The sequence below is a fragment of the Rhipicephalus microplus genome, chromosome X (genome assembly GCF_043290135.1).
Source record: "Rhipicephalus microplus isolate Deutch F79 chromosome X, USDA_Rmic, whole genome shotgun sequence".
NCBI classification, from domain to species: domain Eukaryota; kingdom Metazoa; phylum Arthropoda; class Arachnida; order Ixodida; family Ixodidae; genus Rhipicephalus; species Rhipicephalus microplus.
In genome coordinates this window covers 339,498,416-339,514,031 of record NC_134710.1, presented here as the reverse complement: position 1 = coordinate 339,514,031, position 15,616 = coordinate 339,498,416, and positions in this window count along the sequence as shown.

Here is a 15,616-nt window from a genome sequence, read left to right as displayed (position 1 = left end):
CGGAAACCAACTAATGAAAATTTTCCTGAACCGGACTCACTCATACTCACACTCATGAAAGGTTTCCTCAATCGGACTCACTCGGACTCAATCTCAGCAGTTACTCACCTGGGCTTATTCAGACACTGACTCACGGCTCGATTTGAGTCTGAGTGAGTCGACTTATGAGTCCCTTAGACTAGAATCAGCTTCTTCGACCATGGTGTCAGTGTTATTTAACGGCAATATCTGACGTAATTGGTGCTCTTCTTGGTGACATTGTATCTATAAAAACGTGTAAGGAGTGCTTGCAAATCAGTAAACTCAATCTTCTGGGAAGAGATAAGTGAGCATAAGATATATTTATCATTAGCTTCTCTGAAAAAATTGGGGGGTGGATCAAGACGACCCCTTACGTATGTCACGCCTCTGATCAAGAAATATTGAAATCGGGTATTAACGACATGGCTTTGGAATACCAGTGAGTAGACGTGAGTACAATTAGAACTGAATCGAAATAACGCTGATAATAATGCCGAAGATTACAAGACAGAACCGTAGGTTGGCAAATGAAAGTGGAACTCACTCAGACTCACTTAAGAAATACATATTGCGCTTTAGATTCACTGGGACTCAGAGACTCACCAGCATTTTCCTGAGTTGAACTCACTTGGACTCACACTCACGAAGATTTCCTTCAACCGCACTCACTCTGACTCAGACTCACAACAATGTTACTGGACTAGACTCACTCAGACATGACTCACGGCTCGATCTGAGTCTCAGTGAGTCCGACGGAGTCGACTCATGAGTGAGTTTGCCGACCTATGCACAGGCCTGGCATCTACAGAGCGTGGCGCGTAGATGCCACCAACAACTTTTTTTCCTAATGAAGCTGACAGTGGACCATTCGACACGCGCCCAACTCAATATTTTGGACGCACCCAGTGTTGCCCGAGCGCAAAGCATTATGGAAATCGCCTAATTATCGTGAAATGAAATCCGAAATGGCGAATCAGGAGCTGAATACATAGTAACTTATTCAACATCACCAAATTACAAGGACAAAGGGAAGAGCGTCGACGGGACAGACACTGAAGTTTTAACCAACCTTTTGTTCAGAAACATGAATATATTATATACTGTTCGAATCACGCATTTCTGACATAAAGTCAACTCTACAGACGAAAACCTTACAACGCTACAATTAACATTGAATTTTGGATATGCTCGAAAGGAAATGTCCCCATGTAAATTCGGCCAACAAGCAGTGAAAATATTACCAATCGACCGAGAATACGTCACAATAGGTATATCAGGCAGAACAGCTGCGTAGCATAATCATCTGTTCAGAAAGGTTAATCCTGTATATGTTATCGTATTGTATACTGCATCAAACAGAGAAGAGAAATAAGTGAGGGATGCCGTTAGTTCGCTAATTAAATAATATTTTCAGTATAGAGAGAAATTGTGTTTTTCAATGAAGGCTTCCAACCGCATTGATAGCATTGCTGGACCAAATCAGAAAATGGAGCCCCTTTCAATTCACGAGCCGGTATGTTGAAGTCAGATATTCAAACATCTTCCGGCATGGCTCATGTGCGTTTTTCCACGTCTTATATTGCTTCAGTAACAAACCTTCTGTACACGTGGCACACACTGAATTATTTCTTTGATCCTGCAGCCCCTCTGAGTGCTTTCCCGTTTGCCATCTTTACACGACTGAACAAAAGTACAAATACAGCTCAGCCTGTTTTTGGCCGAGAAAAGCACATTCCCTGCATGTTTAGATTACACTTTTTGAACATGCAGGGCATGGTAAATATATATACACAGCAACGGCAAATAATTTAGCGCTCTCGCTTTACCATGTTGACTACCATTGCTTGCCGGCCTTCAGCATCCCGTCACCGCTAGAGGAAAGCGCAGATCTGGCGCAATAGTGCCTTTGATGCAATCACGGAACTCTGTTTTGCAAGGTACGTGCTCGACTATGGGTAGATCCAAAACTTTGCAGTAGGTGCACTTGTAGTTGAGCAGCGCTTTTTTGGACCTGGGTTTACACTACCGGCATGTAGATTTGGGGTGAAACATCTTTTGTACATCAAACAACTGGATTTTATTCTTCAAACATGCTAAAGATGGTGATCATACTGCAGTTGATATATATCTACAGAAATCAGGTAGTCACCACCATACCTACTACCTTGTCTGCTAAAACAGAGAAGTTCTTTTCGAGCAGACTGTCGTAAGTTGCCGAAAAACCACAGCATATTCACGAGTTGAATGATGACGAGTGGTGTGAAGCAGATGGACGAATGGACGGATGGACGCACGGATGGACTGTTGGACGCTTCGCCCCACTCGTCTTTATTAACTCCGTAAATATGCTGTGACACTGATTTGACATGTAATGCAATGCAACTGGCTACTACGATGACTACGATTACTACTACGACGCGGGACATACGATGCACGGCGTAGAGGCCTTCACCCCTAAAAACCAAAATACTGGGAACGGGCATCATGTACGAACCGATACACGCCCATCGTATCACTGGATAAAATACCTCCTTGAAGTTTAAGTAGCACTTCTAGAAATGCTTCCACAGGCCCCGCCACGGTGGTCTAGTGGCTAAGGTACTCGGCTGCTGACCCGCAGGTCGCGGGATCGAATCCCGACTGTGGCGGCTGCATTTCCGATGGAGGCGGAAATGTTGTAGGCCCATGTACTCAGATTTGGGTGCACGTTAAGGAACCCCAGGTGGTCAAAAATTTCTGGAGCCCTCGACTACGGCGTCTCTCATAATCATATGGTGGTTTTGGGACGTTAAACCCCACAAATCAATGAAATCAATCATTAGAAATGCTTCCACAGACACTCTACATCTAGAGACGAAGATATGCTCCTCGATAATAACGGAAATAGATTTCTTCACACTCTTCAACAGTGTGGCACGGTGTAGTAAAGATCTTCTACATCGATTTCAAAGGCCCAAATTCCCACAGACTGTGCATTCTTTAGATACCCCACCACAGCCTCACACAAGAAAATGACGCTAAGTGATTTCATGTTCACTGTAACTATTCCGATATCTTTTTCTGCACTGTGTTTCTTTCAGACACTGTTGTTCTAAAATGTATTCCGGGTTTCAGTTTGTGCCATGTCTACAATGGGCTGTGTATCAGAAGCTGATCACTTGGGGGAGAGCATATCACCACCCAAGCACTCCGTACATATGCCTAACCAGCGAAATTGAAGCCTGTGGCCCCGCTGTTTGTCAATGCGTTAATCCTGAAGCTTCACTAAAGCTTTCATCAATAATTCGTTACGGCTGTACAAAAAAGGTCATTCATTTTTTTTGCCACTCGCGCGTGTATCACAATATGCTCGTGCGAAGCAAGCGACAATGAAATTCGTGGGTCCCCGTCAAGGTCAGTGCACCCGACGACCGAGCGATTTGGCGGTCAACGGCGGCTTTTTTTTTTCTCTGTCTGGCGGAAGACCAGTTCGATGGCTGAAGACAGAGGACGAGAGAGATGTCGGAACAGTGAAGGGGCTGCGAGGGGTGGACGGAGTTGGGTGAGCCGAGTAAGATAGCGGACGACGATACGTCGTAGGTCATGATACGTGGTAGCAACCAGTCTGCTTTCGTGGTCGCACCCGTGACTCGAGGGTGTGCAACCAACGACTGCGGTGTGTGGCCCTTAGATCTGCCCATTCGCTTCCGACCGGGTTTCAGAAATTAGGTGCCTTTTCTCATCTTCGAACCACTACCACCACCACCACCACCAGATTTGCCCACAACCACCGACCTAAGACAGCGAAGCCGCAGCCAATAGAGTACACCAGCCCAGGCCATCGACGACGTATCAACCGCAGATAAGCGCCGCATTCAACGGCTCTCCTCTCTCACCAAGACTTTCGAAATCGTATTTCATCAAGTATTTATTGATTGTTAGCGAGTTACGTGTTGTTGACTACATGTTAGCGTAGAGTTTTAAACGCTTAACTACCTCTGTAAATAAACACTCAGCTATCTCTGTAAAGACACGTTTCACTTTCGTGTTATAATGATTTCTATGTAGCCCCACCGTGGTGGTATAGTGCCTAAGGTACTCGGCTGCTGACCCGCAAGTCGCGGGTTTGAATCCCGGCTGTGGTGGCTGCATTTCCGATGGAGGCGGAAATGTTGTACGCCCATGTGCTCAGATTTGGGTGCACGTTAAAAAACCCCAGGTGGTGGAAATTTCCGGAGCCCTCCACTACAGCGTCTCTTATAATCATATAGTAGTTTTGGGACGTTAAACCCCACATATTAATCAATCAGATTTCTATGTAAGGCGAGCAGCCACGTTTTTTTTTCACCCACAGAAGCACGCTGCACACTCGAGTATCAATAGAAATAATAATAAGACGTAGACTAAAGGTCATCTTAAAACGATATGAAGCACTTTCAGCAATGCAGAGACAATTTGCGATCAGCAACTTATTGCCCTCAATAACCGATCACATCTCTCAATGTATGAGTGATGCAACCACTTACACAAAAACGTGCATAGCGGTATTAACTCGTGACAGTTTTCATTGGGCATCTGCAACAGCCCCGAGAATGCATGCTACAGTTAGAAATGGCTGGCAGCCTACTTCCGCAGAGCTGCTGCAGACGCCCAGCTAGCGTTGTGTAATTAGTACCTATGAAAACAGTACACTCACCGTTAGCAAGCGCATGTTGTACGTATCTGCAGTTCCATGAATATTCCGGAACGCAAGCGTCACTTCACGCACTGAGCCATGCGTGACCACCACCGAAGATGCACCTGTTCCCTCGAACATGGAGCTACCCAGACCCGCGACCAGCGCAACCAACGCAACGCATTCAAAAGACAGGACACAAAGAGAGAAGGCGGAGGCACTGGCGGTGGTGCGTACCTGTGGCCGCACTGGCCGCGACACGCGACACCCCAGCGGTCAGAGGTAACCCTGGCCAGGGTGAGTGGGGAACCCGCTACGACGGCGCCGAACGGCCAACACACGACCTCGATTGCGTATGCGGTGGCGCCTTCAACAGCAAAGGCGACTGAAATGCGCTTCACGAGACATACTACGACTCTTTGCGAACGGCAACTTTCTTTTTCTGCACCTTCCTTCCAAAAAAGGTCAAGTACCCAAAGAGAATAAGCGTGTGAGAACCATATTTGACTCCTTATTTAATAGAAAAGTGTTTTATGCTGGGGTTCCCCACGGCTCCGCTGGCGTACTTCTGTCACGGAAGTGACGTTGAAAACTGCTTACTAATAGATTTCAACGAAAAAAAAATGGCAGATCCCACGTACAATAGGAATCAATGATATGCGAAGCACGAATAAAGAAGGTTGATATGTACCTATAAAATCAGCTCAACGATACGAGACGGGGGAACGTAGTACACTGCACTCTAAGGCAAAACGGTGTTAAAAGGGTGTGTGGTTCGTCCTTTGGGGGACTAATGGGGCTGTCACAACCATTATTTCTTTAAAGACTAACGGCACAGGGTCTAACAGTTAGTCCCCACAGACAAACCCAAGGGACTAACACTTATTCCTCAAATATATACTTTAGTGAGTAACCGTTAGTCGCACAATTCACCTCAAAGGACTAACATTTAGTCCTCACAGTTGCGCCTTGCCGAACGAATGGTTGCTCCACTCAAATACTCCAATCGAATTGACTTTTTGTCCCCAGTTTATTGTTTTTTGTTTAATTTTCGTCAGGCCTAATACTTTTTTCGCCTGTTTTTCTGCACAGTGAGCAACAAATTGCACAGAAAAGAACACGCGAAAAAGTAGTTAGCCACCTATGTGTAACTGCTTTCGCAGTCACGGCAACAACGAAGACAAAAGTGAGACATTGAAATCTTTTACTTTTCTACATACACATGAAGTTTCTCAATTCTTTTAAGTGAATTCATGGTGAAGTGTACAAGTCCAGTCTCATTGTCACATCTTGTTCACTCCTTGGGGAGCTCCTCTGACGGAAGCGATAGATGACAGGCATTGCAGACGCCAGCGCACGTAGCGTTTCTGCCTGTTGTCTTCTCATGGCTGCACGTACAATAATATAGTAAAAATAGGCAGACGTGACAGAAGATGAAGATGCACGCATATGACAAGTACGTGCAAGTTAATATAAAAATATGCGTTAAAATGTGACACACAAATATCTTTACCTTCACATCTCGCACAGTCCTTCTGAAGCTGCTCTGACGAAAGAGATGGATGACAGGCATCGCAGACGCCAGCGACACAGTCTTCAGCACGGAGTGTGCCCACGGCTGCACAATAACTATGTAAAATAGAGAGTCACACGTGACAGAGGATGAATACAAATGCATATGAGAAATACGTGCAAGGTGAAATGAAAACATACGTGAGATATGACATGCTAATACTTTCACCGTGATGTCACCATCGTCAAAGACTAGTTTCGATCCCCGTAGCGCAACAGCTTAGGAGCGGCGGCCGCAGCCACAACTCCACGAACCACCGTGCCGCTAACAAGTGGCCAGTTCTAAGCGAGCCACGTTGTTCAGCTCGGGCAAGCGAACGCGAGACCAAGCACGGCGCTGCACGCGGAGTGTCTGCTGCCAGCGAACTTCGAACATGAGAGCGAGCGTACGCTTGGCCACGGCCATGAACAGCGCCGAGCTGCTTTGGACCTAGCACCGAAAAAATAGATGACAATGCGTCCATTTTCCACAAACTCGAGCGAGTGCAGCGCGCAAACGCGAGTCCGCCGCCGCGGCCAACCGCCGCGGCCGAGCTGCTTTCGACCGACTGACGGGAAAGCCAACTGTAATGGCGACCAATTTTCTGTGAGTTCCGACGCTAGCGAAAATCCCACCAGCCCGTGCTGGTGCACTTACAGCGCGCGACACACTACAACCAAGCTCTTTACGAGAACCCGCAATGTGTTTTCGACGACTCCCAACACACCAACGAGGTCTCAGCCCAATATCGTCAGCCCGGAGCTCATCGCGGCGGCGAAAACAGGAGAGCACTCGATGAGCGAGCGTACGGGAGGCGGACGGCAATGGTGGCCAATTTCCAGGCGGTTGCAAAGCACGGGCGAACTGGAGACGCCGAAGCTGACCCTCGCGATCCATTTCGTGTGTGTGATATACAACACAACCGAGCCCGTTGCCGGCAAGCGCGATCCGTATTACACACGTGACGAGTAGAGTAGAATAAAGAATGATAACCTACCTGCCTTAGAATTCAGCACTGTTCTATGCCCTGAGTCAGACTGAAGTATATATCCGATAGGCCTGTTGTATTTTCGGTCGCCATATTGGCCTTCACAACTGTTGCTGTCGTGTGTTGGTGGTGCCTATCTTGAAGCCAGAGATATACAGCGTGGCGTGGAGACGTGTCGAGACGTGGTTCAGACTTCATGGGTGCGACGAAACGTAAAAGCAGCAGCCCACGCTCATCCAAGCGTACACACAAGCACCACGTCGTAATTCTTAGATCGTCGAGTCCAGGTGGCCGTGGTCGAGAACTCTGGGTGCAACGCAACGCGAACCGTCACCGGCAAAATACGGGGAAAGACTGAGCCAGCAGAGGAGGAGAGGGAGGGCTGGTCACCTTGGCAACGCTTTTCGCGCTGCCTGCAATCCCCGGATGGTTCATCCGTTGGTTTCGCGCGGTACGCTTCCCTCTGTGGTTGCTCCTCAACGGTCTATCCGTTAATCGCGCGCGCTTATTGGGCTCCTGTACTCCTTTTTTGGGTAATTTTCCCTTAGAGTGTGTAAACACAACTAGACACATACTGCGCACTTACGTATCTAGATAAGCCACAAGTATGTTGTTTATAGTCGCGCAACGACGGCAACACTAACGCTTGCAATACCAGCACCAGCCAAGGCAGGCATATATATTATGCCATACATGAGTTACGTGTTATGATTATCCTGTTTTCGTCTTGCATCTGTGTTCGCCTTCTATTCACGTGACGCAATACGAAATTCGGTACATGTGAATCTAGCGAAACGGCCATGAGCGTGGTACGAGCATAGCATGTAGTCATGTTTTGCATGACACACATCTCATGCATGATTTATCTTGTGTGGACGTGTTTTTTACCTTCGTCATCCGTTCACGTCACGTAATACCGAATTCGCTATAAGGAAAGATAGCGAAATGATCGCGAGCGCATCATGAACCTGGCATGCACTCATGTACGTACATGGCAAGCATGTCAGTGTTATCATGTTACCCTCGTAATCGATTCACGTCACGTAACACCGAATTTGGTATATCTGAAGCTAGCGAAACAGTTGCGAGCGCACTATGAGTGTAGCATGTAGTCATGTTTCACATGTCACGCATATCATGATTATCGTGTTTGGACGTGTCATTTACTTCATCGTCCTTTCACGTCACACGATGCCAAACTTTATATATGGGAATCTAGCAAAACGGCCACGAGCGGGCTAAGAGCGAATACTATGTAGTCATGTTTTGCATCGCACGCATATAATGATTAGCATATTTGGACACGTCAGTTATTTTTTCGTCTATTCACGTAACGTAATACTAAATTTGGTATATGTGATGCTAGCGAAACGGCTGCGAGCGCGCTTTAGGCGTAGTAGTAATGTTTTACATGACACGCATATCATGGAGAGGCGCTGCGGTCACCGAGGTGAATGGACGCTCTTCACGTCGGCTCCGTTCTCATAGAATGATTTCGCAGCGAATACAGCCAGGCACCGCTCGGATTTATATACCATCTGATTATTCTCGTCACCGAGAATCCGAAGAGACCATATTCTAAGGTGGGTGATCAATTTTCGAGATTTTATGACCGAAAACCAGCTCCCGCCAAGAAGCGTCTACTATTCCTACGACCACCGCTCCGCGTCGACTGGGGCGGCCTCACGATAGCCAGGCCTCAGCGTTCGCGCCATACAGGCCGTAATCATCAATAATGGATGTATCGCAGCAGAATGAAGACGCCACCCAACGGGAAGACGAAGACGTCCCTCAACGGGAAGATGACACAGGCAACGGATGGACAAAAGTTCGAAACAGGAAACGTGTTAGGAAAGGTACCCAGCAACGCCGTGGTAGTTCTAGCCTTACACGAACGCCTAGAACGCGCGGTGCAAATCTGATATCCCGGATAACCAGAGCCAGCAAAATGCCAAGACTGCCGACAGGTGACTACAAGATAGTTATAAGGCCAAGAGGAGGACTGCAGCTATCCAAGCTCAGCTTAACGGAGCTAGACAAAGCTGTGTATAAAGCAGCCGAGATCCCTTATGAAGAAAGAGAGACAGACAAGATTTGTCCGAATCATTTCCAGAACATCTTAGTTGTTAGCACCCCAAACCAAGACCATGCAGACAAGTACTAAGGCATCAAGCACATCAAAGCCAACGACAAGTTGTATGAGGTGGGAAAATACGAGACGGCCCCGGAACTCACTGCCAAAGGTGTAATCAAAAGAGTTCTTTGAACGAAACACTTTGCAATTTGTTGCTGTTGCTGAAACAATGCACAATAAGCCCTCAAGTACCTCTGTAAAGACACGTTTCACTTTCGTGTTATACCGATTCTTATATAGGAGGATCAGCCACGCTTTTTTTTAGAATGCAGTGACCCTCCGCTCTGCAGCCCGTTGCACTAGCCATCACAGCCACTCGCCATGCTTGTGCGGGCGAGATAACGGCGAGCTATTCATGCACATCACTTTCCGCTCGCCGTATGGAGATCTCGGAACAACTTGAGCGTATTTTCTATCACCAAGGCTTTTTACATTTTATTTCAAATTGAAAACTACCCTTGAGACACGTAAGACAAAGTGGCCCTCTTGTGTACCACTCATGATGATGTAGAAAAAAAAAGAACGCGCTGCACACTAGGCGTCAGACGCCACCACATGGAAGGAGACGCAGAGGGGTCATTTCACGAGTCGCAGTTTAAAAGAAAAAAATATCCAACAGCGTCCGCTTCCGTATGAGGACATTTTCAGAGCATTGCTGAAATACAAACACGAAACAATTATGACGGTTTTTAGTTTACACTTGCCCAGTGTTTACCTGTGCGCTCCTTTCGAGCGTCCTTTCAGCTGTAGCGATGTGCTGAAAGTACCTAAGTGCTTGTAGTTTTTTGTGTGTTATTTTCATATCTTCCTATGGCGCTCATTGCTTCGCCCTCGTGGTGAAGCGGTGACTTTCACCACAGTTCTCCCTCTCGTCTTAAAGAGCACGCTGGAGGCTACACTGGGAGAGATGACGGGGTGGGGGAGGAGGAAAGAAGTTACATCAGCGCATGTCAGGGCCTTGAGCACACCTGATGAAACACGATCTCTCTCACGATGCGATTTCAATGCGCGCATGTGTGGCTATACGGTGTAATGTTATCATGTTAGCAATATATATAGAGCGCTGCGCCAGAACCTGGTGGCACTCCGGGGCACGAAACATGCCTGATTCAAACTTTCCTCTTAATTTATGTGAGCTATTGGTCGAGAGAATGTTTTTTTTCTTCGACAGACAGGAGGCGCCAGCAGCTCCAATGAGAGTGAGTGCAGGCCTCTGAATGAGAAGAGAGCGCCTGGGAAAATAGCAGTTTGGCGCTCCGCTTCTAAACCCTACTTACCGTGCTCAACCGCAAGATTTGCCAAATCTGTTCATAACGTCTACTTTCTGCAGTCGTGTAGTGAAAGCTCCCCTACTTTGCAATCCTATTCACATATGTCTTGTTTTATTTGTTTGGTTTTCGGGTAACAATCTCTTGATTTCTAATCGATTCATCTGGACTGCTAATGCGTCCGACAAACTGGCTTCGACCTTAACAACTTGAAGACGCATTTCGCCCTTGAGACATGATCTTGCTTAATGCGACATATCTTCCCTTTAAGCCGAGGAAGCCTATCTGAACTATTGTTATTACAGGCCACGTATAGAAACTACGAAAGACAACCTGCATCGCCTGCAGCAATCTTCGACGCACCACCTAGGTACCAATTGACCTCCACATTTAAGGGCACTTAGTCTCGAGTACCTTCGTGGTATTTATTATGCTCACGTCACAGCCCGAGTTCATGTAGCTTGGGTATCACAAAAAGAGAAACACTGTCGATGTGCCGAAGCGATGGCCACCATGCATATTATCATGCTACCATGTTGCCTTTCAACAACGCCACAGGTCAAGCGGACGCATCTCCCTGTCTCTTCGTAAATGCTTCACAAGACTAGAAACTATGACAGGGTGCTAAGAACAAGCACTTTCCCGAATTTCAGTCCTTACCACTCAATACGCCTAACAATATTTTCCTAAAAGAGCCTCTCTCCACAAGTGAAAAAATATCGATCGCAGTATCTTTATACCTGGTAATCTTCCCTAAAAGAAAACACATTCTCTTCCATACCCTTACTACACCTCAAAACAAAAGAAAATAAAATAAAAAGCGGTGCTGTTCAGCTCGGAACTGCGCAATGATTGACAGCCAGAGCAACTAGCATGGACAAGCACTGGTGTTGTGGACGGAGGAACACTCCCCTTGGCGCACGGACGAAGTAAGTCAGCTTGCAATATTCTTCATTAGTAATATAAATGTCTTATTTTGCATCATTCTGCAGCAATGAAAGTTTGTAAACTTCTGAAGATGCCTTCTGCCAAAGTACAGAGAACAGCGCTGGTATCCCGCAGGTGCCTCCTTTCTGTAGTTTTTATATATTGGACACAATTTTTCAAACACCCTGTATATATCCGATGGTTAGCTCCCTGCAGTGTAGCGTAAGTGGTAAGTGTTTACAGTGTTTTACTTTGAAATTGTAGTGCGTAAGTATGTATAGAGGGTTCCTCCACTATCTTTAGCCAGAGTTTCAAAGTATGCCGATACCCGCAATAATGACTCGACCAAGGGCATGTTGCTGACCATTGTCTTGAGTGAATCAGACTATTTTAAATGCGAAGCATTTCTTAGCGAACTTTGGTGACTTTGAGCGTATCTATCTATCTATCTATCTATCTATCTATCTATCTATCTATCTATCTATCTATCTATCTATCTATCTATCTATCTATCTATCTGTCTGTCTGTCTGTCTGTCTGTCTGTCTGTCTGTCTGTCTGTCTGTCTGTCTGTCTGTCTGTCTGTCTGTCTGTCTGTCTGTCTGTCTGTCTGTCTGTCTGTCTGTCTGTCTAGCCGCCTACGACTTTTAGCCTTCCTGGGCGTTTCGAAAATGGTATCAATACCAAAAGTGATATGGCACAACATGACTGTATGACGAGCATATCTGACTACTCATAACATGAAAATGATGATAGATATGTCATAAATGCCATGATTTATATTTCATGGTCTTGTTGCTCTCGCGGTGGTTTCGTTCACATTACATATTGCAAACTGGTATGGTATAACATGGCGAACATAAGAGAAGAACCCTAACGTAGAAATAATGACATGCATGCCAAACCGATCATGATCATATGACACGCTCATGGTGCGCTCACCGTCACTTTGCCAGTTTCACTGATAACACATTTGTTCTTACGGGACGTGAATTATTGACGAAGGTAAATTGCACGTCTAAACATAATAATCACGATATGCGTGTCCTGTAAAACATGACTACATGCTACGCTCATAGGGCACTCGTGGCTGTTTCGCAAGCTTCAAATATACCAAAATTGGTTCGCGTGACGTGACTACATGATGAAGGTAAATAACACGTTTAAACATGATAATCTTGGCGTGCGTGTTATGTAAAACATGACTACACGCTACGCTCATGGTGTGATCTTGGCCGTTTCACTAGCTTTACATACACCAAATTTTGTAACACGTGACGTGAAAAGACGACGCAGAAAATATGACACGTCCAAACATGAGAATCAGGTTAGGAAAGCCATGTACGGCATAATTCACGTCCGCCTTAATTGTGTGCTCATTTGAAAGTCACATATCCACCTCAACAGTCGTGCTTCGCATACGATCGGCTTCCACTGCTGGCAGCTGTCTGGTTCCCAATATTACGTTTCGATATATCAGAATTACGAATCCGAGCAAAAGCTGAGACTCCAGAAGCTGCTCGATCTTTCAAACTTGGATACCATTGCACCTTGAATTCCTACCACTGGTTTGAAAATCCTTGTTAAACAGTTAGATGTTGCAGTGATGGACGTTGCAGAGAAGGCGAAAATGCCACCAGCTATTACATATGTAGCAGGATATTGGGCACATGCTGCAGTAAATAAACTTGCCTGCTCTTCCTGCCAAGAAAACGTGACTGTTGAGAATCGGACCATTGAATTAGAAGACGATTTGCTGATAGCTAATGCAACACGTGGTGGACTGAAATTTCCACAAGCAGTAGTAGGAATGTGGTGCTCACAATAGAAATTGTCCTTGACAAACTGAGTAGTCCGAAGTACGCATCACAATGTTTTGCTTGCGTAAAGCAAAAAGGAGTTCTTGTAAGCCTCGCGACTTCCCTTGTTGAATTCAATGATGACTTGGATTTCAGCGATGGTGGCCACTCACCTGAACTTGTTTTAAACAATGTTCTCAGTGCTGCTGCCAACATGCTCCTGAATAAATTGTGCAGAGATAAAAAAAACCCGCTGAATGAAAGCAAAGCTGCAAAGCGGAAGAAAGCTGAAAAATAAAGGAACTGAGAGCAAGGCTGCGAAGAGGAAGTGTGTACTCTTTCAGCATATTCTTTTTTCTAAAGAATTGTTCTGCCTGTTTGAATTATGGTGTTTTATGAATAAATATGTCTCACAACAAAAGTTCAAGCCTCTTGTAAACTGAACGAAATGACTGTTCATGCTGTTAAAACTTTCACAAGTACCTGATGAATTATTTCAATCCAGTGTTCGATTAAAACATACTAAAATATTCCATAATGCAAATATTCTGTGCACTTCAAAACCGCGAAAATAGAAAGAATAATAGTGAATAGGTAAAATGCCACTTTAGAAAGAAAAACAAACGTAGCATTGAGTGAAGCCGACTTTTAGGCTGATCTCACTGCGGTGGCGTCTGGCAGTCCTGCACAGGCCTTCTCTAGTTCTAGGTGGTGTTGGCACACAACGGAGCAGCGCAGGGCCGCGGCGGTAGCGACGGAGACGCGAAACTCACTGTTCGGGCCGCGCTGTCACAATGCTGAGTGCTGTGTCTACCGGCTCGACCTAGATAGCACAACAATGTGTCCGCTTGCTTACTCGACGTGGCACTTGTCGCACAGCGTCCGCGTAACCGAGAAGAGCTCTGCCGTCTATTATGACGGCGCGACTGAAGAGGGAGCCTACAAATCACGCGCGCCTATGCAGCCTCCAAAACACACGAGACGTGCGGGGCGTCTGTTTACGTTGCACTCCGTGGCCAGAGGGGAGGTGCCTGTTCTTCGTCCTCAGCGATGATGCGCGAGGGCTCACGTGTCGCAGTTGCTGCTCGTCTGTCTACTCTACTGTATGCCGAGCTCTTAATTCCTCGGATTTATTTTTTCGCGGCAAGAGAAATGGATCTCATGCCTCTTAAGTGGGTTATTTATGCTTGACGCGCTTCTAGAAGACAGTAGGTAGAGAATCACACGTTTCTATAACTGTGGCTTTGTTAATTCATTTTCGTTTCTACTAAATGTCCTTAAGGAGAGGCTTGTGCTTTCGTGTGCTGCCGGCTACTCCTCACACATGATTGTTGTCATCCTGAAGTTCTCAACCAGCACGAAGCTAGACAAATAAACGCATGGACATGCATCCACATACTCATTCTGGCTCCTGGAAATTCCGCAATACAAAATAATATTTTCACAACAAAACAAGTCACACTGTGTAAATATTTACGAAACCTAGACGCTTTGTTGAGCGCTTATTTTGTAAAGTTGTTGCCATTTTCTTGCGGCTGTCCTTACTTTTCCGAACATCACTTTGAGATAGTAACATCTGCTTCTAAAATACCAGTCTGTCAAGCATACTAAAAAATAAACAATGAACAGCAATCTCGATGATTCGAAATTAAAAATTCCTACTACATTTACCTTTGGCTCCCTCCAGTAAAATTAGTGTGAATGGTACTACTCACCCGGGAGAGGATGTAGCTGTAGCTATTAATCATTATTTCACATCGGTGTAGGAAATAGCCATCATGACCCAAAATTTCTCAACTTTACGGGCCCACCAATTGTGGAAACAGCGTTTCTGTTCCAAGTAACTGCAGATGAAGTCGTGTGTACAATCATATCTCTTAAACAACACCACCTGTAGTGTTGTAGATGGTCTGCATGTTCGACCACCTAAATACGTTGCCGCAACCATAGCTCCTGTATTAGAGCACATCATTTTCTCAAATATTTTTTATGCTGTCAGTATCCTCGACAACTTCAGGTTGCCAAAGTTATCGCAATTTTCAAAGGTGGTGGTAAATTTAACATGGCAAACTGCAGCCCTATCTCAATACTCCCGATATTCTCTAAAATTGACGAAGGACTAATACACACACGAATGTAATCGTTTATAAAAAACACCACATCACGACACCCTACCAATTTCGGTTTACAAAAAAAAAATTTCGACAGAGCAGGCCTTATCAATGCAAAAAGAAATAATCCTTGATGCTTTTGAACATGAGGGGTAGGCGCTTG